The sequence below is a fragment of the Lissotriton vulgaris genome, chromosome 7 (genome assembly GCF_964263255.1).
Source record: "Lissotriton vulgaris chromosome 7, aLisVul1.2, whole genome shotgun sequence".
NCBI classification, from domain to species: Eukaryota; Metazoa; Chordata; class Amphibia; order Caudata; family Salamandridae; genus Lissotriton; species Lissotriton vulgaris.
Window position 1 is genome coordinate 998,948,090 of NC_141695.1, and position 26,960 is coordinate 998,975,049.

The following is a 26,960-nucleotide window of genomic DNA, read 5'->3' on the forward strand; positions in this document are numbered from 1 at the left end:
AGCACAAGCGGACAATTCATCCCCACGGGACGGGCGCGGCACATCCGAAAAAGCGAGTACAGCCTTGACCGCGCTGAACAGCGCTGACATCTCGACACTCCCCCCCCCCCCCCCGGGGGCCTGGCGGGCGGCAGAAATCAATTAAGGCGATATTTAGGCCCCGCTTGACCGTGGAGCCGCAGTGGACGGACGTGCCAGCGCCGAACAGAGGTGAGGGAGATCGGTGCCCCCGGGGGACAGCGCCATACCGTGGTTGAACGCGGGAGCCCGCGAGAGAGCCTCAGAGCCCGCATACTAACTGATAACGTCAGCAGCCCCGACCTGGTAAGGACATAGACCCGGTACACTGAGGCTTACCTGGCCTGTGGGAGGGCGGTGGCCCGAGAACGGAACCTGCGTCATTCGGTGTGCCTGAGAGTGGTGGACCGGCACGAAAAACCATAATTGAAGGCCGCGGTTCCGGCCCAAGGTGGAATATCGAGGAGCGGGAACACGGACCCTGAGGCGCGGAATACAGCGACTCACCAGAAACCCACACAGCCACCACCGCGACTGTCCACCATCACCGCGACGACCACTGAGACATACACAGGAAACAGAGGGCAACACCTTGTACGACACCCATCGACCTGCTGCTCCCTGGCTGGTGCCTATAGACGGCGGACGAAGACGTGGCGCAGATCACGAATAAGCTGAGCAAGACCCCGGATCTCACGTGCCCCAACACCATGGCGGGCAAAGGCCTTAGGAGTGGGTCCACACAGGCCAAATTAGACAAATTTGCTTACGGACATCAAGGACAGCAGCAAAACACAGGGCGATCCTCCGCCGGTCATGCCCATACCCAGGAAACGGAGGGAACGGCAAAAATAACGCTGGAGGACATCATGAAAACACTCACAGAGGTAAAAACTACAGTGGGCGCCATCTCCTCTGAAGTCTCCTTGCTGCGAGCGGACTTTCACAAAATGGCGGAGAGGGTGTCACAAGTAGAGGTGGTCACAAAGTCACTTGTGGAGGACACCTCGGAACTCCAACTGGCCATGGAAAAAATGCAAAAAGTAACCAAGCTCCTACACGACAAGCTGGACGACCAGGAAGGGCGTTCGCGACGCAATAACGTGCGCATCCTTGGGCTTCCGGAGACGGAGGGGAAGGGGGCCATGGACCTCTATGTTGAAGACCTCATCAAGAACAAACTGCAGCCCAAAGGCCTATCCCACTTCTTCTCGGTGGAGAGGGCACACAGAGTCCCGGGTGGCCCGCCCAAGACAGGAGCGGCACCAAGACCTGTGCTAGCCCGGCTCTTCAACTTTAGGGACAGGGATGCGATCCTACAGGCGGCAAGAACCTCACCACCGGTGCGGATCCAAAATGCAACTTTGGCCTTCTTCCCAGACTACACGGCTGAGGTGGCCAGGCGACGTAAGTCCTTCACGGAGGTTAAAAAAACACTACGAGACAGGGAACTACCGTACTCTATGCTATTCCCCGCTAAACTGAGAATTGTAGCCGAGGGAAAAACTTGGTTTTTTGACACGCCAGAGGTGGCGCAGAAATGGCTGGAAGGCTGGAGACCTGCGGGACAACGACACCGCCCGCACCGGGACCGGCCGCAACATCGTGCCGAAAAGACGATGCACAGTCAGACCTCCCAATCGCCCCGTCAGGAAGGCGCAGAAGACACGGAATCAGATCTGGAAAGGGACCCGCTGGACTCTGGACAATTGGCTCCGGTTTGAAGCCGGAATATACTGGTATAGGATAACCCTGGGCGAAGCACTACGCTCCGTTTGCGGAGTTTGCGGAGTTTTGGCAACTCCGCGTTCCGCGGAGTTCGCGTAGCTGCCGATAACTCCGCTATCCGGTGCGGAGCGTAGTTGTCGCGCGCTAAATAACATTGTCGCGCGCTAAATAACATTATCGCGTGCGCGGCAATGGCTTACCTTGGTTCTGCGTTCGCTTTTTCCCGGTCGCGTCGGCCACCATGTTTGTAAACCCTTCCGTGCAGCTGTGCGAACGCGATAACGTCATTGGAAGCGCGATAAAGCCATAAGGACGCGCGAGTATGTTTGTTGGTAAGATCGAGTTGCCGAACACGCAGAACCTGCAATCTTGCACAGAATAACTCGCGAGCATGTTAAAAGTTAAACCATAATAATAAATTACCATTTTGGTTAGCAAACAAGTGAGAAACCCCTCAAAGTTGTACCTTTGGATGTATTTTTTGGGGGGAAGGAGTCCTCTTTCTGTTTCTACTGTATTTTTGAATATTAAGGAGGAAGGGCTCTGGAGTTTACAACTTCCTGTTCCTGTCCACCAGGCTCCTCCCAGTGCTTTGTCCATGAGGTGGTCACTTTCATTTGGATTTTGAGCTGGCAGGATCACTTTCTGTGTGTGTTGGCTGCATTACTGCTTTTTTTGAATCTTACTGAGGACTTTTGGATTTTGAATTCTCTTTTTCAAGTAAGTTCAGTAATGTATGAGTGAGTATGATGTTGTAGACTTGTGTTTGTTTGATTTAAAATGTTTTAACTACATTATTCATTCCTTGATTTAAATTATTGATGGGTGCCTACTTTTATGAGGTCCCAACTTGTATTTCTTTTTAAATTTCATCCAGGCTACATAGAGAGGTACCCATGGGTAAAATCATAATTCTGTGTTTAAATTTTTATTCAAGTTTGTAAACAAACATCATGGCTGGCATTGGATTATGGTCATCATTCTGCAATAGCAATGTCTGCTGTGGAATTTCTGTTTGTGTAATGAAAAAGTTTTTTTATTTTTTTAAGCCAATAGCTGACCCTAGTACTCCATGTAGTTAGTGTGTAGGCATGTTTGAGTTCATTGTAATAACTTTCTGTGGTTGGCCTGGCCATGTGTTGTTGGCGGCCATTTTATGTTTCCCAGCCACTTTGGTCTTGCCATAGGCCTCCAAACTTGTGGCCTACTCTTCCAGTAGGCCAGAGGTACTAGTCATAGGGTCATGAAAGGTAATCAACTGTTTTTCTGGTTTACCTCTAATTAGGAAATCATGGATGGACTGGATTGATTTAGAAAATCTTATGTTTATGTGTGGGGTATGTCAGGTTTCGGGTGTCTGTCAATTTCTGCCATTAGGTAACCCTAGGAATACAGCTCGGGTAGTTTTGGTAACGTCGCGCCGTGTGGGAACGCGACCTTACCTTTTTTGTCTTTTTCGCGCGCTCAATGTACTGGCTCGGGAACGCGATAACGACTTTTTACTCGATTCGCGTTGCCGAACACGCCGATTTTGCATTCTCGCGAACAATATGTCCCGAGTTGCATAAAAGTTCCTCGAAAATGTTTAATGTGTCCCCTGTGCTACCAAAAAGTCCTCATTTTTTGTGTTATTTACTTCTTTGGTTGTAGCTTTGTCTTCCTGGAGCATGGGCCACTCCCAGTTCCTTTCTGTCCTCTATGTAATGATTTCTTGTTTATGGTTGGGGTGACCAATTTGGGGGGTGGTGTCTGGTGTGTTCATTTTGTGAAGCAAAGCATTGTCCCTTTGGCATAGGCATTTATTGTCTGTCCTCTCTTTCTTTTCATGTAGTGGTGAGGGCCATTTTGTGTGTACTTCCTTTGTGATGATTCTGCGATGTTGTTGTTGGTGGGCAGGCTATGTGGTGGCGGCCATTTTGTGTATGCTTCCTTTGTGACTGATTTTGCCATGTGGTGGAGGCCATTTTGGGTGCATCCCCTTTCCATGTTGTCTTTGGGTGTCCCTGTCCTCCTGGCCCTATGGAGGCGGCCATTTTCTGTGTCCTTCCCTGGTCCTCTTCTTTTGCCATAGCCATCCAAGGCTTTTGTAGGTACTACCACTCAAAGCCATAGGTGCATTCAAGTTAATCAACTATTTTTGGGGTGTAACTTTAATTACACCGTGTATGGCTTTGGATTGCTTCACATTTTTTTGTAATGGTGGTACTTTTAGTTTTTTGGTTGCTTGTGTGTAGCTATTATGGCACTCCCTGCCATTAGGTAACCCTAGGAATACAGCTCGGGTAGTTTTGGTAACGTCGCGCCGTGTGGGAACGCGACCTTACCTTTTTTGTCTTTTTCGCGCGCTCAATGTACTGGCTCGGGAACGCGATAACGACTTTTTACTCGATTCGCGTTGCCGAACACGCCGATTTTGCATTCTCGCGAACAATATGTCCCGAGTTGCATAAAAGTTCCTCGAAAATGTTTAATGTGTCCCCTGTGCTACCAAAAAGTCCTCATTTTTTGTGTTATTTACTTCTTTGGTTGTAGCTTTGTCTTCCTGGAGCATGGGCCACTCCCAGTTCCTTTCTGTCCTCTATGTAATGATTTCTTGTTTATGGTTGGGGTGACCAATTTGGGGGGTGGTGTCTGGTGTGTTCATTTTGTGAAGCAAAGCATTGTCCCTTTGGCATAGGCATTTATTGTCTGTCCTCTCTTTCTTTTCATGTAGTGGTGAGGGCCATTTTGTGTGTACTTCCTTTGTGATGATTCTGCGATGTTGTTGTTGGTGGGCAGGCTATGTGGTGGCGGCCATTTTGTGTATGCTTCCTTTGTGACTGATTTTGCCATGTGGTGGAGGCCATTTTGGGTGCATCCCCTTTCCATGTTGTCTTTGGGTGTCCCTGTCCTCCTGGCCCTATGGAGGCGGCCATTTTCTGTGTCCTTCCCTGGTCCTCTTCTTTTGCCATAGCCATCCAAGGCTTTTGTAGGTACTACCACTCAAAGCCATAGGTGCATTCAAGTTAATCAACTATTTTTGGGGTGTAACTTTAATTACACCGTGTATGGCTTTGGATTGCTTCACATTTTTTTGTAATGGTGGTACTTTTAGTTTTTTGGTTGCTTGTGTGTAGCTATTATGGCACTCCCTGCCATTAGGTAACCCTAGGAATACAGCTCGGGTAGTTTTGGTAACGTCGCGCCGTGTGGGAACGCGACCTTACCTTTTTTGTCTTTTTCGCGCGCTCAATGTACTGGCTCGGGAACGCGATAACGACTTTTTACTCGATTCGCGTTGCCGAACACGCCGATTTTGCATTCTCGCGAACAATATGTCCCGAGTTGCATAAAAGTTCCTCGAAAATGTTTAATGTGTCCCCTGTGCTACCAAAAAGTCCTCATTTTTTGTGTTATTTACTTCTTTGGTTGTAGCTTTGTCTTCCTGGAGCATGGGCCACTCCCAGTTCCTTTCTGTCCTCTATGTAATGATTTCTTGTTTATGGTTGGGGTGACCAATTTGGGGGGTGGTGTCTGGTGTGTTCATTTTGTGAAGCAAAGCATTGTCCCTTTGGCATAGGCATTTATTGTCTGTCCTCTCTTTCTTTTCATGTAGTGGTGAGGGCCATTTTGTGTGTACTTCCTTTGTGATGATTCTGCGATGTTGTTGTTGGTGGGCAGGCTATGTGGTGGCGGCCATTTTGTGTATGCTTCCTTTGTGACTGATTTTGCCATGTGGTGGAGGCCATTTTGGGTGCATCCCCTTTCCATGTTGTCTTTGGGTGTCCCTGTCCTCCTGGCCCTATGGAGGCGGCCATTTTCTGTGTCCTTCCCTGGTCCTCTTCTTTTGCCATAGCCATCCAAGGCTTTTGTAGGTACTACCACTCAAAGCCATAGGTGCATTCAAGTTAATCAACTATTTTTGGGGTGTAACTTTAATTACACCGTGTATGGCTTTGGATTGCTTCACATTTTTTTGTAATGGTGGTACTTTTAGTTTTTTGGTTGCTTGTGTGTAGCTATTATGGCACTCCCTGCCATTAGGTAACCCTAGGAATACAGCTCGGGTAGTTTTGGTAACGTCGCGCCGTGTGGGAACGCGACCTTACCTTTTTTGTCTTTTTCGCGCGCTCAATGTACTGGCTCGGGAACGCGATAACGACTTTTTACTCGATTCGCGTTGCCGAACACGCCGATTTTGCATTCTCGCGAACAATATGTCCCGAGTTGCATAAAAGTTCCTCGAAAATGTTTAATGTGTCCCCTGTGCTACCAAAAAGTCCTCATTTTTTGTGTTATTTACTTCTTTGGTTGTAGCTTTGTCTTCCTGGACAGGCCATGTGGTGGCGGCCATTTTGTAGGTACTTCCTTTGTGCATTTATCATTGGCCTCCCTGCTTTTGGTCTGATCTGATAGTAGGACAGACTCCCAGAGGTGGTAGTTAGTTACTAGTGAACGGGGCTGCTTTATGTAGCTGTTTCTATTTGGTCTATTTAATTACCATCATTACGGCATGTGTGTATGCCATTGCATTTCCAAGTTGGTTGTCTGGGCAGGGGGGTAGGTAACTTTTTTGTGTGTGGAATAATTTTATGACTTGTATGTGTTTTTGCCGTGAAGTTTTACAAACTCTTAGCCATGGTGTATTTTGATTTTCCTTGCATTAACCTGTCATGACTCATGTGTAGCAGGCAACCTCCTTTTTCTGTCCATGTTGGTATATGATAGGCCTGCTTGACTTTATTATTGGTTATTTCTAGCTGGGAGCTGTGGTGCTCGTACTATTAGTCTTCTTTTTTGTGTTTTATACATTGCCCTGTGTGTCTTTCAATTGTTCATGTGTTGTTGGCTTACTGCTTGTTTGACTGACGTTTTCTGTCTTCTTTGCTTGTAGGTGCACAGAAAAAGACTGAGGAGGTGCTGGCTGTTTTCATCCGTCGCCCGTTCAACTGCCAGACGGACGTCCTTCAATTGTACGCCACGTGTGGGGTGTGACTCATCTGACCACACATCTCTGCAATTTGTGCTACTGAGTGCTGCTGTGTGCTGCTGACATCAGAAGAAGATGGGTCCTAAGAGAGCAGTTACCAGGTCCTCCACCACCAAGAAAGTTGCTGAGAAGAAGGTACAGAAAAAGGAAGTGTCACTTAAGGCTGGTATGGACCCCCAAACCTTTTTTGGGCCCCCAAAACGTACGCCTGCAGCAGCGGTGTCCATGGTGCAAGCTGGAGCCAGCACATCGGCATTAGCGGGGGCAAGCCACCAACCCAGGGCCAAGCACATGAGGGTCGAAGAGGTAGCCGACATAGTGTTACAAAGCAGTGATACTGAGCCTGAACTTAACTTATCGCTGTCTCAAAGTAGCACACAATCTATGCAAGCTGAAAGTGCTGACCAACCGCCGCCAGCAGTAGATGTTCAACAACCACAACCACCGCCCGCAATAGTTGTTCAACAACAACAACCAAATCCCACAGTAGTAGTTGTTGAAGAACCACAGCACGCTATAGTACTTCCTCAAGAACAACAACCACCGTCTCCACACGCAATAGTGGAAGTTGTTCCTCCCGATGTCGGGGCAGTTCAGGAAGTAGAGCCTCATTCCGAGCAAGAAGAAGAGGAAGCCACTTCTGGAGGTGATCTACTGTCTTTAAATTTACGAAAGGAAAGGAGGGTTAGTGGCAGTGCATCGAGTTCTTCGCATAGCATCCCTTCAGATGACCTTGATGAGGAGTATCATCCACGACGAAGAACTGAGCATTCAAAGAAGAGGCATCAAAAGACCAGGCTGGGAAAAAGGAAGGATCCGTCAAGGCTTGAACTTCCGGAGTTCGATGTAGGTGAACAGGATGCTGATGGTGATAAAGACGGGTCTGACACTGACAATGTCATCATCACAAGCGTTATTCCTGGTGCAGAGGATGTAGAGACCAGCATTTTCACCCTATCTAGAAGGGCTGCGATTAGTGATGAGCAGGTAGCACGTGTAACTCCTACACACTCAGCGCCCAAAGTAACACCAGCTCCCATTTTTGCATCAGCGAAGGCCCGGCAGCGTGCGACATCCAGCGCAAGCGCCACCTCAACAGAAGGAGGTAGTGGCAGTACTAGTACTGAACTGTCACATAGGGAAATGCAACCAAAAGGCTCCAGTTCATCCGGGATTGGAAGTGGGTCCTCCTCTTCCTATGGCAGGAGACAAAAGTTTAGCTCCCCAGTCTGGGATTTTTTTACGGTTCACCCACATCAGGAGAACATTGCTATATGCTCCATTTGTCACACCAATGTTAGTCGTGGTAAGATTGGTACAAACTATGGTACTGGAGGCCCAACGACCCATATGAAAAAAACACACACAATTGTATGGGAGAACCACCTTGCAAGCTTACAAAAAGATGTAAGCACTGGTGTTGGTGGGGAGGATACAGTACTACAAGGTCCACTCATGGAAGAAGAGGGAGACGATGACCTATCTGGGAGTGGTACACCAATGAGCCCTGTCGCCAGCACTGGAGTGGTGCAGTCCAAATCCTCAGCATCAGCAACTTCTCAGTGGCACCAGAGTCAGCCGGAGACACCAAGGGCAAGGAGTGAAAAGTCTGCGTTGAAAGGTGGTCCGTCTAGCAGAACAGACAGAATTACCAAGCAGCTTACCATTACTGGCATGTTTAGGCAGGAGGGAAAGTACGAGCGGAACCACCCAACAGCACGTTTGTACAATGCGAAACTTGCAAAAATGTTGGCACTGGACCTTCTCCCATTTTCATTTGTTGAGGCAGTGGGATTTCGGCAATTAGTGGCAACACTCGCCCCAAAATGGGACGTTCCCAGTCGCTACTATTTTGCAAGAGTTGCTATTCCAGCACTACACCACGACATGCTGGGATTGATTGGGAAAGCCTTACAACAGAGTGTTGTCCATTGTATCCACCTGACAACCGACATGTGGAGCAGTCGCGAAGCCACAGCAGATTACATGTGCATCACCGCACACTGGATCTCTTTTGCAGGTGTGAAAGACAAGTTAACATCAGGCCTTCTTGATGTTGCTAGGATTTTCAATGACACTCGCAAACATGCAACTGTAGCCATGTTTGGTATGGAGAAAACTCATACTGCTGACAACATTTTGTCTGACTTTAACAGCAAGGTCTTTGAATGGCTGAAACCAAGAGGCCTTAAGATTGGTTTTGTTGCCACCGACAATGGCAGTAATGTAGTGAGGGCAATGAAAGATGGACAGTATTTCAGGGTACCCTGTTTGGCACACTGCATTAACTTAGTCGTGCAAGACTTTCTGAAACATGAACAACAAGTCAGCAACATACTGACCATCTGCAGAAGAATATGCACGCATTTTAACCATTCTTTCAAAGCGCGGAAGCTGCTACGCGTCATTCAGCGGGAGCATAATTTGCCAGTCAAAGCACTGATCCAGGAGGTCCCAACACGTTGGAACTCGACTTATTTCATGCTTGAGCGTCTCTTTGAGCAGTACATACCACTGAATGCTTATGTAATGTCAAGAAGATTAGTGGATCCTACTGTTAATCTTAAAAGCCTGACCGTTGAGATGTGGCAGTGGGACATCATTAAATGCTTGACAGAGATGCTACAACCTTTTGAGGTGTTCACACGTGCAGTTAGCAGGGAGGACTGTACTATGGGCCAAGCCATCCCATTGTTGTACATGCTCGAGCAACAGCTGAAGGAGGTCTGTGAAGCATACGAAGGTGACGAAGAAAAAGTTGATGCATGTACCTTGGCCAAGGCCTTACGCAACCGCTTATCTGTAAATGCAAGGCTTAAAATGATTGTGTCAGATCCAAATTACATAACTGCAACAATCTTGGATCCACGGTACAAATTGTTTGTCAGCAGTAGCGCAGTCATTCCTTTTTCAGATGGGGATGTTGCCAATTACAAAAGTTCCATAGCTGTGGAAGCTAATGATTTCGAAACTGAACGGCTGTTACTTAAAGGCCTGACAGTGCCAGCCCAGGACAGTCAAAGTACTCCAGGCCATCCTCCTGAGGCAACTCTGGCAAGTTCATCACAGCATGAGAGCGGTGCGTCCGCTTCCCAGCAGGCACCAACAGTACCAAAAGCAGCACCTGCACGATCTGATTCAGCAGACACAACCAAAAGCATAACTGCTTTTTTTCTACAGAAGGGAATGGGTAAGTCTGTTGCTGTTGCAAAGGGGAAAGAGGAGCAGCAAAGCCGAGCACCATTGAACACTGAGCGGATGGTTCAGGCCTATCTGGATGACACAACAGAGGTGTTCATGGAGCAAAGCCCATTGGTCTATTGGTATGAAAGAAGGAGACAGTGGCCAGTGCTGAGCAGGCTGGCGATAAAGTATTTGGCTTGTCCTGTAGCCAGTGTCGCCTCTGAGCGGGTTTTCAGTGCTGCTGGTGCCATTGTGACATCGAAAAGGACCAGTCTCTCCCCCAAAAGCGTCGAGAGGCTGACAATGATAAAAATGAATCAACACTTCATACCACCAGACTATACTGTACGTGAATCAGAGCAGGATGAAGAAAGCGAGCCCGAAGAATTTATCACTGCTGGGTTACATGACCTACTGCTGTCCGGACCCGCAGAGTTTGAGGACGAGCACCTCTTCCCTGACCAATAGGCTGTTAAATTGTGACTTTTTCCCTTCTTTTATTTGTGTTATTTATTTTCTTATTAAAAATGACTTTCTGGTGCATAACTGCTAATCTTAAAATAAAAAGCTCAACCAAATCCATCCCCACCACTCATTCTTTTAATGTACCTACTGGAGTTGCACACCTGTGCATTTTATTTTCGCTGTATCTTTTTTAGTTACCTCCTGGAGTTGCACGCCTGTGCATTTATGTTCCATGTTGACTGCACTCCTCAGAGTCTTGCTGCATCTTCTTGACTCCCACTCAAGTCAATACAATTCCATCTTGGCAGCCATACATTTGATGTTGTAGATGGAGTATAGTACAATAACAATAATGCAGCCTCTAACAGTCCCTCCATAATAAGTGAACCGTACATGACTACAGCCATCCTCTATTTCATTTGAAATCTGCAACTCATAATAACTGCCTTGCTGAGTCTTACTGTTAAGGCTACCACCTCTGTCTGCAGGCATTCAGAGACGACTCTTCTGTGTCAAAAGAAACTTGAGCAGGCATCCACAACTGAAGTCAACTTGTTGTGATGATGACTCGCATTACAAAGGCTCGGCAGCATCTGTGATCAATCTTCTGACAGTGAAAGAGAAGAAGAGCAAAACAGGTATAAAAATGAATGCCATGCATTGCATGGGATGTATTTTTTGGCTGACTCTGAGCTAATGTGCATGGAGTTGAAGTATATTAGTAACTTCAGTTCAGACTCACGTGATAGCCAATTCTTCCATGTTATTTACTAATAAAAGAAATTATTTACGCACTTGTGTTCCTACTACTACAGATGCAGTCAGGACTTAATTTATCTTTGCTGTCCGGCGGTTGGATCTGAGCTGATTGATGCACGATGTTTCTTGGAGTGGAATACAAGGTAATAAATAAAATACAAATAAGAGTCACAGCACAGTAGACCCAGGCTACTACATGTTTGTGCACAGTGCTGTGGTAGAGTACAATAGTGGTATGATTGATGACTGAGAATGACGCATTGATTTTGTTGATTAATTTTGAAAATGCTAGGTTGCTTTTTCAATTTCATTCACCTTTCTGTGGGTCTGAAATTTTTAGGGAAATGCAGTTTGTATAACGGCCAAACCTGTGTCGTCGTGGGCCTGTTGTTGTGTGCTTGCTCCTGTCTTTTTTTGTACTTCTACATTAAAAATGATATGCAACTAGTAGACTTATACAAATTGTATCCAAGCCGCCTCAGTCTGAAAGTCCTCTCATACGACTACTCCTCTTGTTTTGTATTGTTTTTTTATCTTCACTGTATTACAATTTGTTTAGGTCATTCACATTCTTTTGTATTTGCCTTTTCTTTTTCAGGCTGGACATCTTTCACGGTTCACCCACTGCTTTATAGTATGAGCATCAACTCTCATCCTTACCACAGATCCTCATCATCAAGCAATTGGATTGCGGGAAACCAAGAATCATATTCAGCGTGTCCTTTTCTTACGTCCATTGCTTACAATCATTAGCTAGCTGATCAACATCATAAATCATCGTCTTCATTGTTTTGCTTTTGTTGTCTCCAATCTCCATGCGTACTGTTTTTCTTTCTCAAACCTTTCCCAAAACCCCCGTACCCATCCATTAAACAATCCCTAACCCTCTTCCCCCGGGCTGCGTGGTTACATTGAGGTGTGATGTTTCTTACATTAAATATACACCAACAATTTGATCACGCGCTTGCTGGGGCAGATGTGGTCAAAGCAACAATAGTGAAATGTCAACAAGGCATGGCCAGGATCTTCTGCGGCTTCCCAACTCAAGCTCTGTGTATAACGCCAAATAATTTACCATTTAACATCAAACAACGAATGCATCTAATGAATTGGCGTAATTTATTTTTTGGGTTTAAAGTGTAAAGCATTTATGATTTAGAAGAGTTTGACGTTGCCGTGAGTACTACAAGTAACGTTGAACTTCTTATCTTCTCTTGCACTTTGTTTCCAGTCCCCAAAACCATTGTTTTGTTTCAGTTTAGCAGTTGCAATATTGGGTCACCCATGCAATGTACTGTACTTACTTATACTACCCCCACATTGTCTGTCACGCGAATGACTGTCTCTTTCTTTTTGTCGCTACTGGCAGGGTCTGTCTACTATCACAGAAGTTCTGATTCTGAACCACAGATTCTTCGCCATTGTCTTGGAAATCAAATGCAGCCCTTGCAGTGCCACACTTCATGATAAATCATCATCATCTCATCAGCAATCACAGGTAAGATAAGTTTGCAGTGAGGTATAACGCAAGACAGACTGGTCGTTCTTCTAATACTACCAATATAACTCGGTGAGGGTTTACTGCATCTATCTGTTTGCATGTTAAAGATGTGGGCAATATATTTTATTATTAAAAAGCACTGTCCGCCGACCTGCATGGCCAAATTAAACCTTGCGAGGTTGCACAACGTACATTATTTGGTGAAACACTCCCCCCTCCAACCCCACAAGAAACGCAAATGAACTTCAAATGTTTTCTTTTTACAATAACTTTGTCTCGTTTATTTTAACATAATGTAATATATATATAAAACTAAAGATGATACAAAAATATATATAAATCCTACACCAAGCTGTCCCCCTACCCGCCTCCCCTAACCCCAACCAAATTCCCACGCTCAATGTCATGTAAAAAAATAGTAAAAACCCAACACCCAATTCCCACCCACCAACAAAAGGATTGAAAAAGGGGCAAACAGGGTCCATCTCATAGCCGGCGGGCTTTTAAGTGTTGATCCACCAGGATCTTGACACGCTCCTCTATCTGTTTTTTAGTCTGACTGCTTTGAGCCTCCAGCCTGGCTACCCGGAGGAGAATTTTGCGCTGGAACTGGCGGCACCTACATTGGCAGCCATGTTGTTGTGGGGGGGTGGACGATGCAGGGAAAATCTGGCGGCGGGCGGCTGCCTGAGCACGCCGACGTACTCCTGCAGGCTTGGGGGCCGGGGCATTGGAAGAGGCAGCAGCTGCTGCCGCCGCCTCCTCCTCCTCCTCCTCGGCCTGAGCCACCAGCCGGCGGTAGGCCTCAACGATGGCCTGCAGTTTCCGCTGACGGGCCCGGACTGCCAGCTCCTTCCTGGTTGGTTTAGAAGGAGTAACTATAAAGAAAGAGACAGAATTGTTGTAATCAAAAATCCCAGCAAATAAAGAACGCAAAATGGATCCAACACATAGTGGGCGGCACAGTACAGTAGCAATAGCAAGCAAGTTGAGTACCTAAAATGTTGTTTTATCTATCTTGAACATTCTATTCTACGCCTTATATACTTCATTTGTCTGCCTTTTTGGCACGGCATTATGCCTGCCCTAGTAACATAGTATGGGTGTACTTGAACGGTCACATACGAACACCTGTCTTTTTCATATCTCGTTCTTTTATATCATATACTCTGTGCTTCCGGGAAAAGTGACAGTCTCAAACTAACATTAAATTAACAGTGGCCAGCTAGTACTAATAAATGTCTACTCTAGAGACTATCATTCTTTATATCGCCAACAAACGTTAGGTGGTTTGTGTTTCGCCAGCAACGACCCAGAATGCATCCAGTGGTCCCCTCCTTCCCTTGCCTTTGTGTTTAACCAAAACACCGCTGCCAACACTAGTATCCACTATCCACTAACCACCAATATTGGATGTGTCTCCCACCCACGCAGGCAGCTGTGTTTTCCACTTTCTATGCTTCCACAACAACCCACGCATCCAACTGCTCTCAAACACCTGCATTGCTGATTCCAAAGTATCCTTCTATATTATATGATTAGAGCTTTTTCCTTGCAACTTTCATCATACTTTAGTTAAAATCAATCTCATGTTAATCCATCGCGGTCATGTAATGTTGTGGATAACACTTTTTTAGTCTGCCACCAACCTTTCACAGCTGAGTTGTAGTCACATAGAAGAGGCATGTATAACTAATTTTATCAATTCTGGCCGGTGGTAATGCTTTTGCTAAGCTTGGTAATGAGAACAGTGGCGTCATATATTGTCCAGTAGAACTTCAAGTTCACTATAAATATCAGAGTACAGTGAGGAAGTTTTCCCCACCCACCAAGTAATGCGGATCACTATTGAATGTAACTTACCATCGCCCACCGTTGTTGTCTTCTCCCCCGCTGCTGCCGGTGCTGCTGTAGGTGCCTCTGGTGGTCCTCCATTCCCCTCCGGGATCGCCTCTGCTGACGGCGTTGCAGCGCCGCTGCCCCCGTCGGCACTGGTGGATGGTACCGGTTCTGCAAAAATAAAAATAAGTAATTAAGTACACCTTTTTAGATGGATGGACAGCCCCCATTGTACTTGTTCACCAAGAACGGAGTTCTGCAAAACAGTTAAGTACAACGTAATCACTAGTAGTCCACATTGCCTAGTACAGCAGAGTAAGTAACACACTACACATATCAGCATTTATTTGGTATGGTATGGTACCCAAGCTCATCTCATCTATTCTATACTGGTACTCTAGTCCTTGGAAAGTTAGACTGAACCATGTAACCTAACCAGTTTACTTTGTACATCAATGACATGTCTACAGTTTGGCGCATGCTACCTCACAGCTTGTTGCGCAGTACGAGGAGACGCCTTTGAGGCCACATGATAGTTCAAAGCATACACCTGAAGAGTTTGGAAAATAGAGGCCCGTATTTACTTTTTGAATGTGGATTGTGGAGTCCAGTTTCCTTACAGCCTCAGGTTACACCTTCTTTTTTGCATGACAGCTAAAAAGTTGAATAAATGTATGTAATGTTTTCATACTGTCTAACGTGCACCACTTTTGTCATTATCTTTCGGCAGATGAGAAGATTTACTTCTACGAAGCAAAGATTTGCAGAGCTTACCAACAAGAGGCATATGCAACCAGTATACGTTCAATGGTGAGGGGTCTCGGACATTTCCCACATTTCCCTATCGTGCACTGGTAGCTGTACAAATGTAGGATACTTTTTATTGAGCCTTTTTTAACTCTGGATTTCTTCTGGTGGCCCTGCCCTTGACGTATTTGACAGAACAACTTAAAAACATTGATGTTACTTACTTAGTTACTTCTAACAAAATAAAGGTTTTGAAGTACCACATTGACTCGGGAGTATATTTTCAGTGTCTGTTGTCTTGTAGACTTACACGAGAGAGTGAGAAAAAGGGGGTTACTTAGGTTATGGATTGTGTAATAAAAAAAGCATTTGGCATCTTCATATTGGGGTTCAGGAAAGGGGTAATTGAATAATTGACCAATGACTGAGCCCATATAGGTTGTCGTTCATTGAATTGTGGGTTCCTCTGAGTTCTGTGACTGAGGTGTAAGACTGTAAGTAAGTAAGGTCCAACCTGCCTATCAACAACAACAACATCCAATTTTGGGGTGCATACATAGTTATGTATGTCACTGCATAGAAGAATACCCGCAAGAGTAGTAGTGGTATTCTTCTTAATAACGCTTACAAAATAGTAGACCATTATCTGCATGCATACTTGGTTGGTGTCAATTGCCAAAGAAGAGACATTATAGAGGAAAAAGCATAAGACAGGAGTGGACCCTGTGCCTTCCGCTATTCGATCACAGATTTTTTGAAAAGATTGATACCTTAACTAAACAGTTAGGTGAAATGTCATTCGGTTGGAAAAAAAGCTCCGTTAGAAAGTTAGGGAAATATCATTGTTCCAAAAGAAAACACTGTTGGACTTACTAGGGACAGCAGCAGGATCCTCAGTAGAGGAGCTCTGTGCCTGTGGTTCACAATCACGTTCACCCGCCGACTCGGTCCCAGCCTTCTGCTTGCCCCTGGGTTCTGTGGTTCATGTAAGAAATAATAAAGAAAGAGAAAACATTGAGTGCTGTGAAACATAGACAGCAAGCATTTCAAAAACCACTGCTACAACATTAAAAGAAACAAACATTGGTCTACCAAATGACTACTGCCTTGCATGATTCACTGACTAGTGTACTTGGTGAAAACAAATCAAATGTTCCATAAACATTCTGATTGCAGATTACTAAGTAACACAGAGGCAGTAAGACCTGAACAACACCACAGATTCAAGAATGTAAGTAGCCATTTCTTTTTCATTTTTTGCCAGCAAAATACATAGATCGCAAGGAGGAGACAAGCTTAACTTTGTGCATTCTAACTAACACGAAATTGTACGTTCATGGCATCATATTTTGTTTTGCTACTGACTGAATGCTACTGCTGCCCTACCCACTCAATAAACAAACTACATCAGTTCTATGGAGGGCTGAGGCAGGGGCAGCTATAGGCTCATGGTGGTCCTGGACTCCTGGCCAGGGAGCGTAGGTGGGGGGCCCGGAAGAGGAGGTCGGGGCGGAGCACGGAGGCCAGTGAAGAGGGGGGAGTCAGGGTGTTTGGAAGTGGAACAGAGCCGGAGGCACCAAATCCCTGCCAGGGGCCGCCACGCAAATATGTATCCATCCTCTGAGGATTATTAAATTAAGGATATATATTGGTGGGGTGGCCCCTGGCGTTTGGTGGCCCTGTGCAGTTGCACAGCTTGAACATGCCTAAATCCGGCCCTGGCTGAGGTAAGAAGAACAAAGTAACTTTTGCATTCATTGCCAGAGGAGTATTATTCATGCAGAAGAGAAGGCCGTGAAAAAAAGATACAATATGCATTGCAAACACGTACAATTATCCATCAACGGCTATTTCACTGACGGACAAAGGAAGGACAAGAAGACTCTATTAATAGCATTAACTAACTTCAGTTCTCTACAATAAAGAAAATCTCACACCAATAAACAGCAAAAGCTAGCGCCAAATTGAACACGCAAGAGTCAGTGAAGATGAAGAAGCGCAGCATAGACCAGTGGCATACAATTACAGTAGATATAATAACGGAATACATCGGAAATGTAACTAGGAGCACCAGTCATTGCGTTACTTATTCAGCCAAGATTTACAAAGATACAACAACAATACTTATACTACTATAGTATAGAGATATATTACACACACTTTTTTTTTGGGTAGCCACTCACCAAGACCCACGACCTCGACGCCAAGCAGGTCCAACAGGTCCTGCTCCCGGTCCAAAATGTCTGCCCAACGGTGGGTCAGCTGGTGGTGGGTACGCCGGATACCGGAGCAGCGGAAGACTGCCCGGCGCACCTTCACCCACCGCCGGAGACGCTCCTCAATATGCTGGTAGCCGGAGCCGGGCCTGCCACCTGCTGCCAACATCAAGGGGAGGTAGCGCTGGATAAAAAAAACAAGGGCAGCCACCTCCTCCTCCCCAAAAAGTTGGCGGGGCCTCACCCCTTGGGGGCGCATTCTGCCGCAAGGCAGCCTAGTTTTTTGGGGCACTGGCGCCTTGCCCTTTGAGCCGCCGCTGCTGCTGGCGCCCTTGACCATGGTTCTGGGTGGAGGGTAGAAGAAAACTAAAAGTTCAAGACAAAAAGGTAGGGGAAAGAAGAAGCAAGGTAAAAGAACAAGAAGGAAGTAAAAAGCAATAGAAAAGTTGTAAAAGTAGAAATAAAATGAAAAATATAAACCTAGGCACAGAGAGAAATAGGTAATAACTAAAGAAAGTTAGAAAAAGTGGGTAAAAAGACAAGGATTAAAGGGATTTTAACAGGATGCAAAAGTAGGCCCAAAACCATAGCCAGAGTGTGTGATCCACAAGATGGCTGCGCCCATCGCGACCGCATGGGTAGGTTCGCGCGATATTTAGCGCGATCACGCACTTTTGTAGTGCGAACGAGAAAATGAGTTCCCGAACATGTCTTGCACAACGCGACCACGTTAATTGTGACCCGGAACAGGAAATAAGGGAACGCAAGCAGGCGGGACAAACCTCTGTGGTAATTTAGCGCGCTAGCCATCCCGAGCATGCAGGCAACGCCCCGAACACGCGCACCGCGCTCCCGAAGACGAAAAACGGCGCGCGAACGGGCCCAGCAAGCAACTCCGCATGTTTGCGGAGCTACGCGTAGTTCGCGGAGTGCAACTACGTCTTCGCGTAGCTCCGCGGAGTCCGACTCCGCGAACTACGCCCAGGGTTAGTATAGGACTGAATGTGCCGCAGACGCCATGGATCTGACGCGGCTGAGTAAGGTGGGCACAGGCAGTGCCCGTGGGGGACTCACCAACCCCACAAGCAAGTAAGATGACTGGGGAAGGACTAAAGCACTCTGCACAGTTGGGGAAACGGGCGGGGGTTGGTCCGTGGAGCAGGGTAGCAGGGAGGGGGAACGGGACTGAAGTTTTATTGTTAGAATTCATGTTTTTGTTCACAGTCATCATTCAGCACTTACACTATGTTACCACCCTGACATTTATATGTCTCCTACACAGCATGACGCGTAACAACGCATGCGTTATTCCAAAGGGCACGTTGTGTGCAATGCTCTCCCACCGACTTAATGGCCAGGCCACTTAATCACACGCCCGCTGAGGGCTCCCCTGTAACTAGGGAGGTGCCCCCACTGCGCATGCTAACATGGAATGTCAGAGGCCTGGGTGATAAAATTAAAAGAGGCTTGGTCCTACAGGCCATAAAACGACACAGTCCGGACCTGGTACTCCTACAAGAAACCCACCTCACAGGGTCCACCTGCAAAGCACTGGATAGGCGTGGCTATACAATGGCGATACACGCAGAATTCACTGCGGGCTCCAGGGGAACGGGTATACTAGTGAAAAAATCATCCCCCTTTATGTTAACACGCTGTGTGGCGGACGACCAGGGTCGTTTTGCCGCAGTCCATGGGCAATGGGAGGGCAGATCTCTAAATGTGATATCGGTCTATATCCCCCCAGCGCTGCACTCTGTGGCCCTGCCTGCATTAGGCAAGTTCCTCCTTGACCTCCCTGATGGTGACATGATTGTTGGGGGGGACTTTAATGCAATCATGGATCCACTTAAGGACACCTTTCCCTCTCGGACCCGACCACGAGGTACTGCACCACTATCAGATTTTGTAGAAGCCCTAGGACTTGTAGACGTCTGGCGACAACTACATACCGAGGCCACTCAGTACACTTATTACTCAGCTGTACATAATAGCTTTTTCCGTATAGACTATTTCATGACACTGGGATTGGGACTAGACATGGTAGATAAGGTGGACATACTGCCCAGGGGAATCTCCGACCATTCTCCAGTTGTCCTGTCGCTTACCACCGGGGAGAAGAGAAGTGCGTGAATCTACCCAATCTACCCCAACTTTTTGAAAATCCCCAAGATTCGAAAAAACCTCAAACTTGTGACAACGCAGTATTTTGCTGAAAATACGGGCACAGTAATATCACCATCCACCCTCTGGGAGGCATACAAAACAGTCCTCAGGGGGGAGGCCATTGCAACAATAACGGGGCACAAACGGGATTCCCGAAAGGAACTCACAAACTTGGAACTTACGCTCGACACGGCTAACAATGCACACATGGCAGACCCCTCCCCGTCCACGTCACACACACCCTCATGGTCCGGCAACAACAATACCTAGCTCACCTTAAAACGACGGAGAAGGGATACATCGCAAACACTAAATATAGAATATACGATGTGGGAGACAAAGCGGGTCGCATGCTGGCATGGCTAGATAAGAGAGGGAATGGAGCGAAGGGTATTCAGAGACTACACACGGAGGACGGGCGGACACTAACGCACCCAGAAGACATAGTCTGCGCGTTAGCACACCATTATCAATCAATATACACACCAGACCGGAGGGTCACACAGCAGATGGCAGCAGCAACATTAGCGAATATTGCCGTCCCCAGCATTACACCGGAAGACAGGGATACCCTAGAAATAGACCCAACGGAGGAGGAAATCCAGCTGGCGATCCAAGCGCTACAGTCGGGTAAAGCACTGGGCCCGAATGGGATACCGATAGAGTGGTACAAATCCATGGCTCCAGAACTCGGTGCCCCATTACTGGCCATGTATTTGGAAAGCAGGGATAGAGCAGAACTGCCGCTAGATCAACGCACAGCCACGATTGTGGCGATACCCAAACCGGGGAAACCCCCGACTGAGTGTACCTCATATCGCCCGATATCGTTGCTAAATGTTGAGGCCAAGATATTAGCTAAACTTCTAGCCACCCGATTGATGCCCCACCTCGGCACCTTGATCCATCCTGACCAGTCGGGCTTTATGCCTCACCGGAGCACTGCGATGAATCTCCGAAGAGTACATGGTGTGATGGCCCGAGCGCACCTCCTCACAGAGCAGGCAGCGATTCTCTCTCTCGACGCTAAAATGGCGTTCGACCTTGTAGAGTGGGAGTATCTCTTCATGGTATTAGAACGTATGGGATTTGGGCAGAAATACATAGCGTGGATACGGCTGCTTTATACGAAGCCCGTCGCACAAGTGGTAGCCAATGGCCACATATCGCCGAGGTTCCTATTAGGCAGGGGAACTAGACAGGGTTGCCCCTTGTCCCCCCTGCTCTTCGCATTAGTGCTTGAGCCCCTGGCAGTTCAGATCAGGTCTACACCCTTGTTCACAGGCATTAAGTGGGAGGAGGGTTGGGAGGACAAAGTCTCATTATACGCAGACGACATGCTCATTTACATGACTGCACCTGATGCCGGCATCCCGGCCCTGCTAGACCTCTGTAACACTCACGGGCACACATCGGGCTACACCATAAATTGGTCGAAATCTACAATATATACATTAAAGGGCCCGGCGCCGAGATTACAGGAGACCTGTCCTCTGCTTACGATGACGGCCTCTTTCAAATACTTAGGTATTATCATCACGAGTGAGGAAGCAGACTTTTTTGCCAGCAACTTGAAACCACCCATAGATCGCCTGCGGGCGGATGTTAAGCACTGGGCGGCCCTGCCCCTGACCCTACTGGGTAGGGCAGCATTGTACAAGATGATGACCCTCCCGAGGCTCCTCTATGTTCTAGAAAATACCCCACACCTGGTGCCGCCACGGTACTTTAAGCAGATCGTGGCGCTGGTCAATACCTTGCTCTGGAATACTGGCCCGGCACGCATTGCTTACGACAAGCTGGTTAAAAGCTGGTACGAGGGAGGAATAGCTCTCCCCAACATTCAACTATATTACTGGGCGGCCCAACTGAAAATTATAAACTACTGGATCCACGCCCCGAAAGAAGACCCTGCCTATCGAGCAGACTGGTCACAACTCGGAACGGACCGTATGCTGTCTGTGCTCTATAACAAGTCACAACTTAAGACCCTACTTGGTCCGACCAAACATACGCCGGCTCTATGGCATATGGCACAGGCCCGACTGGGATGGGTGGGTCGAATCACCAAAATGACACCATTATGGGACACGAAGGCATTGGGGAGCCTCAGAGGCTGTAAGGGATTTGAGCGGTGGGACTCCATAGGCATTTCTACAGTAGGGGACCTCTGGGATAATGACACAGTAGTGCCATTTACACACCTACAACAGCAATATGACCTTGGACCCACGGAAACATTCAGATATGTTCAAATCAGACACGCATTACTGCAGGCGATCCCGGCAGGCACCACTCTACCTGACTCCTCCCCGTTAGAAGATAGACTGCTAACGGAATTCATGGTCCAAAGCGCTACCTCCCTTACATATAAAAAACTGATCAATAATCTCAAAGACCCAACGCTGAAACTTAAAGAAAAATGGGAAGGGGAACTAGGTGAGACAGATGAGTTTGAATGGAATGAAGCGCTGGCCTCCCCGAAGGAGGTTGGAATCTCCAGTAAACTCAGACTGGTGCAACTTAAAATCCTGCACCACATTTACTATACCAGGACGCTACTGCATAAAATTCTGAGAGCACCACATCCCTTTTGTTTGAGAGGCTGCGGGGAGGAGGGGACACTGCTGCACACGCTATGGGAATGTCCACGAATACGTGAATTCTGGAAACAAATACTGCGCTCGATCTCCCAAGCCCTTAAACACTCTGTACTACCTGAACCACGCAAGTGCCTTTTGAACATCTGGGACCCCAATGACCTGGGTAGATACGAATTGATTTGGGCAACTCTGGCTATGACAGTGGCTAAGCGGGACATAGCCCAGAAGTGGGGCGCACCAGAACTACCCACCGCCAGTAGATGGGCTAAAAACATGGACATCCTAATGGTAACTGAAAGGGCAGTGTACGTATTACGAGCAGCGCCCCGCAAATGGAACAAAGTCTGGGCGGCATGGAATATCTACAGAGGGGAAATCTGTGACCCCTTACCAGAGGGAGACGACCTTGACTCGGAGGGGGAAGAAGAGTAACGGAACGACTAAGGGGTGGTCACCTCAGTGACAACACAGTATGACATTATTGGCTCGGACCTGGCTATATACCGACGTGCCAACTAAGACAAATGCTGATGTGGGAGGAGGGTGGAGACACAATGGCTATGATGACACATGGTTGGGGGGGGGGCTGGGAAGTTTACCGTTTCTGTATTATAGAAAAGTGAGTTATAATTGCATCGTATAAGAGGGGAAGGGGTTTAGAGGAACACAGTGCTAGCAAAAGGACCATCGATTGCTGTATTTACTAGTCGCCTAAGGTTTAATGTGACACAGTCCTTGCTACGATGAAGTCTCTTGTCGCATACCAAAGTTGGAAAGTACGGACTGTAACAAACACCATAAAATGTATGTAACTGATTAACCACTATTCCTTCCTATTAATAAAGATTTATAAAAAAAAAAAAAACATGTCTCCTCGTTTCACCAGAATAGGACCACGTTTTTGCTGGTCTTAATTTTGGCACTGCCCCAGATTTACGCCACCCTTGTAAATATGGGGTAGAGTCAAAATCAATTGGTGCTACGGTGGTACGCCCACAGCAACACCCATTGACCTCCCCTTTAATGCTAAGTATAGCGTGAAAGGCTGCCTTATTTCAAAGGCAACCTTAAGCCACATTAAGTGGCTTAATTCTGCCTTGTTAATAAGGTGAAGCCCCTATCACCATGACAACGTCCTGAAAAGCCAAGTTGTGGTGGCCATAGGGGCTTGTAAATATGCCTCCAAGTGTCAATGTGCTGTGTGACATCATACTTTCCTCCATGATTGCACCCTCTAAATGGAGCCGGTACTGGGCCATGGCGATGATAGCCTAGTGCCACCTGACACAGGGTCACTGTTTTTCACATAGCAGGAACCGGAGGGCAGTAAGCAAAAAACACCCCCCATATGCACATGGCAAAATGTGAGACAACAGTGCACAGCACAACATGCAATGGTCTGGTTCAGACCGATAATCTTTCTGTTTATCTGGTGCTGGCCAGCCAAACAAAAACTGTTTGCTCTAATGTTGTTCCTAGAAGTAGGCTGGTTAAAGAAGAGAGTTGTCAATGATACAACCAAAGTCATTGAGTGCGTAAATGAGCTAAAAGTGGATAATAAATGCAGAATTGTGCTGAGCAGGGACCACCAAATTATGTTTGACCCTGGGCCCCCAAAATCCTTAAGAAGTCCCTGGTGGGACAGGAACAGGTTTCATAGGACTGAAAAGGCAGATGAGAGAAGACTCTCTCTCAGCCAATCACAAACCCTTATTTTGAAATGTACGGCTCCGTTGGACTCCTGTGTGATCAGCAATCCAGATATACCCATTTTAAACCCTTTTGTACCCACCCTAAGCACCTCTTTAAAAGCAAACTTCTAGAAAATGCTGAATGGATTTGCACTAAATTATGACAAGTCTGCTTTCCAAATAAAGCTGTAACTTTCTGCCAAATCTGGTGCAATTACATCCAGCTGTTTTTTTCTGTATCACATCATAACATCACCTTTGGTAAATAACACAGAAATATGATGTTTTGGGACCACCTTTTTCTAGGTCTCTGCTTCAAAAATCACCTTCAGACTTTCCAGGCAAGAGCTGAAACTACTTTTCAAAAAGGTTTTGTAAAGCTAAATCAAATTGCGTCAAAGGTATTAGTAAAGAAATCCCTTTTTCTATTTAAAGTCTGATCTAACTACAACTACATAGAGGGAGCACAAATGATCATTAAAATATATTAGAAAATGGGACATAACTTTTAACATTAAAAAGGTTATTAAATATTTTATAATTTAATAGTAAATATGTATTATTTTTGAATATATATATATATTTTTTAAAATTTTTATTGTCGCTCAGTTCATAGCATAATCAAAGCAAGTACAATATATATAAACATCAATATATCAAATAAAATGCTGCAAGTACAATATAACTTTGGAATAAGCAAGCCATCATAGCAAAAGCAAAACCCAAAAAAGAAGAAGAAAAGACAAAAATTATTGAACAGTGGTTCCATTATCAAATCGACAAATAAATGCTACCGGCTAATCTAGGCATTCACTTAGTAGGTGATCGATCATAGGCTGCCAAATTTTAATCCCCAATTGTTTTTTTTCAACAATTTAATGCAATACAGATTAAATTCTAAATAGAATACATTAGAAAACTTTGCCCGCCACATCTCATATGAAGGCGCACCGGGCTTCAACCACATAGAAGCAATGCATAGACGAGCAACTGAAAAAATACCGATTTTGATAATAGAGTGACAAAATATCCATATCTTTACATAATCCAAACATCATCATCTCTCTAGATATCGACACATCGAAATTTAAGATATTTGACACAAATTGTACTATAGATACAAAAAATGGTTTCAACACTCTACAATCAAAAAATATGTGCACGATGTCCGCCATATCGGCTTGACACCTATAGCATTTCCCATTATGCATATTGCCCCACTTCCTCATCTTTGCCGGTGTATGATATAAATTAAATAAAGTTTTATAATGTTGAGAACGTAAATTAGCCGCAAAAATAATTTTTGCAGCCATACCATTAGATTCTTGAACAATCTACTCAGGAATCCCAATTCTAGAACTCAATTTCCCCGCTTGTATTTCAATATTATCCCGCTGTGTACATAACAAACAATCATATAGAATCCCAATCTTGGCTGGTCTATTTAAGATTTCAAGAAAATCGTTAGCGCCTATAGATAGAATACAGCGATGCTTAAAAATGAAATCCCGCAGCTGTATATATTTTAAAAAATCATGCTGGGGAATCGGACATTTCCCCTTTAAATCATCAAATGTAACCATGACACCGGCATGAAATATACTACCTAGACAAACAATGCCTTTATCCGCCCAAGTCCACATCTTACTATCCCAAAATATAGAAGGAAATAAATCTATTGAATCACACGGGGTATAAAAGCTTATTCGATTAAGAGAGATAATTTTACGTATCCACCTCCACCCTTTAAATGCTGCTAATAGGATCTTAAATCTCGTTCGTTTATAATAGCTTGGTTCAAGAAAATGTAGGAGCACTTGTCGAGATTGACATCCTAATCGCATTAAATAAATATTAGGGCTTTCGAATACCGGTGTCTCACCCCCAATCACCAAGATTTTCATATTCTGAAGGAGACAAGCTAAATAATAGAAAACGAAATTCAGGACTACCCATCCACCTCTGGAGAGCGGCAGTGTCATAAATTTAGTCGCCCGAAGGGGAGATTTGCACCCCCATAAAAACCTATCTGTGATAGATTGCAGCTTCATCAATTGTGCACATGACAGCTCCAATGGTACAGTCCGAAAATAATAAAGCACCCTAGGTAAAATACACATTTTTAAAACATTTCGTCGCCCCACCAGTGTTTAGTGAAGACATTCCAGCTTTTCCAACTGTCTCTTGACTGATTGCAATATATCAGTCCAATTCACAGTTACTAATTCTTGGAGCGACATCCTAATTTTAATTCCAAGGTACTTAGCCTCATGAGTAACGTGTAGGTCACTGGAGTATAGCCCGGCAGTGCACACTACCTGAGTTTTAGTGATATTCAATTTATACCCAGAAACTATACCAAATTCTTGTGTTATACTTTCAATTTCACATAATGCTTGTTCCGGATCAGATGTAACGACCGCAATGTCATCAGCATAAGCTAAGACACGTACATGATTATCACCCACAGCCATTGGTTGTATACGCTGGGAGTTTCTAGCATTTGCAGCAATGGCTCGATGTAGATAGCAAATAATAACGGTGAGCATGGGCATCCCTGCCGTGTGCCCTGAGTAATATAGACAAATGGTGACTCCTGCCCCATCACACAGATCTAAGCCCTTGGTCGTTTATACATAATTTGTAAGGCAAGCAAAAATTGAGGTCCAAATCCCATTTTAGCCCATTATCGCCCATAGCAATGCCCACGCCACACGATCAAATGCTTTTTCAGCATCTAAAAACACCAAGCCGACATTTTCATGAAATACCGATGCTTACTACAAAACCGCGATCACGCGATGCAAATGATTGACAGTGCTTCTTCTGGGAAGAAACCCATGCTGATGATAAGACACCAATGATGGTACAACTTGAATTAAACGGGTAGCAAGACTTTTGGAATATATCTTGGCATCTACATTAATTAATGAGATGGGTCTATAGGACCCTGGAAAATGTGGGGGTTTGTCTTTCTTTTTAAATACCACTATGCTCACATCCCACGAGGGGGGAGGAGTGCCAGCTTGAGCGGCAATAAAGGTGGCCAGCATATCATCTTTAATAATAGAAAAT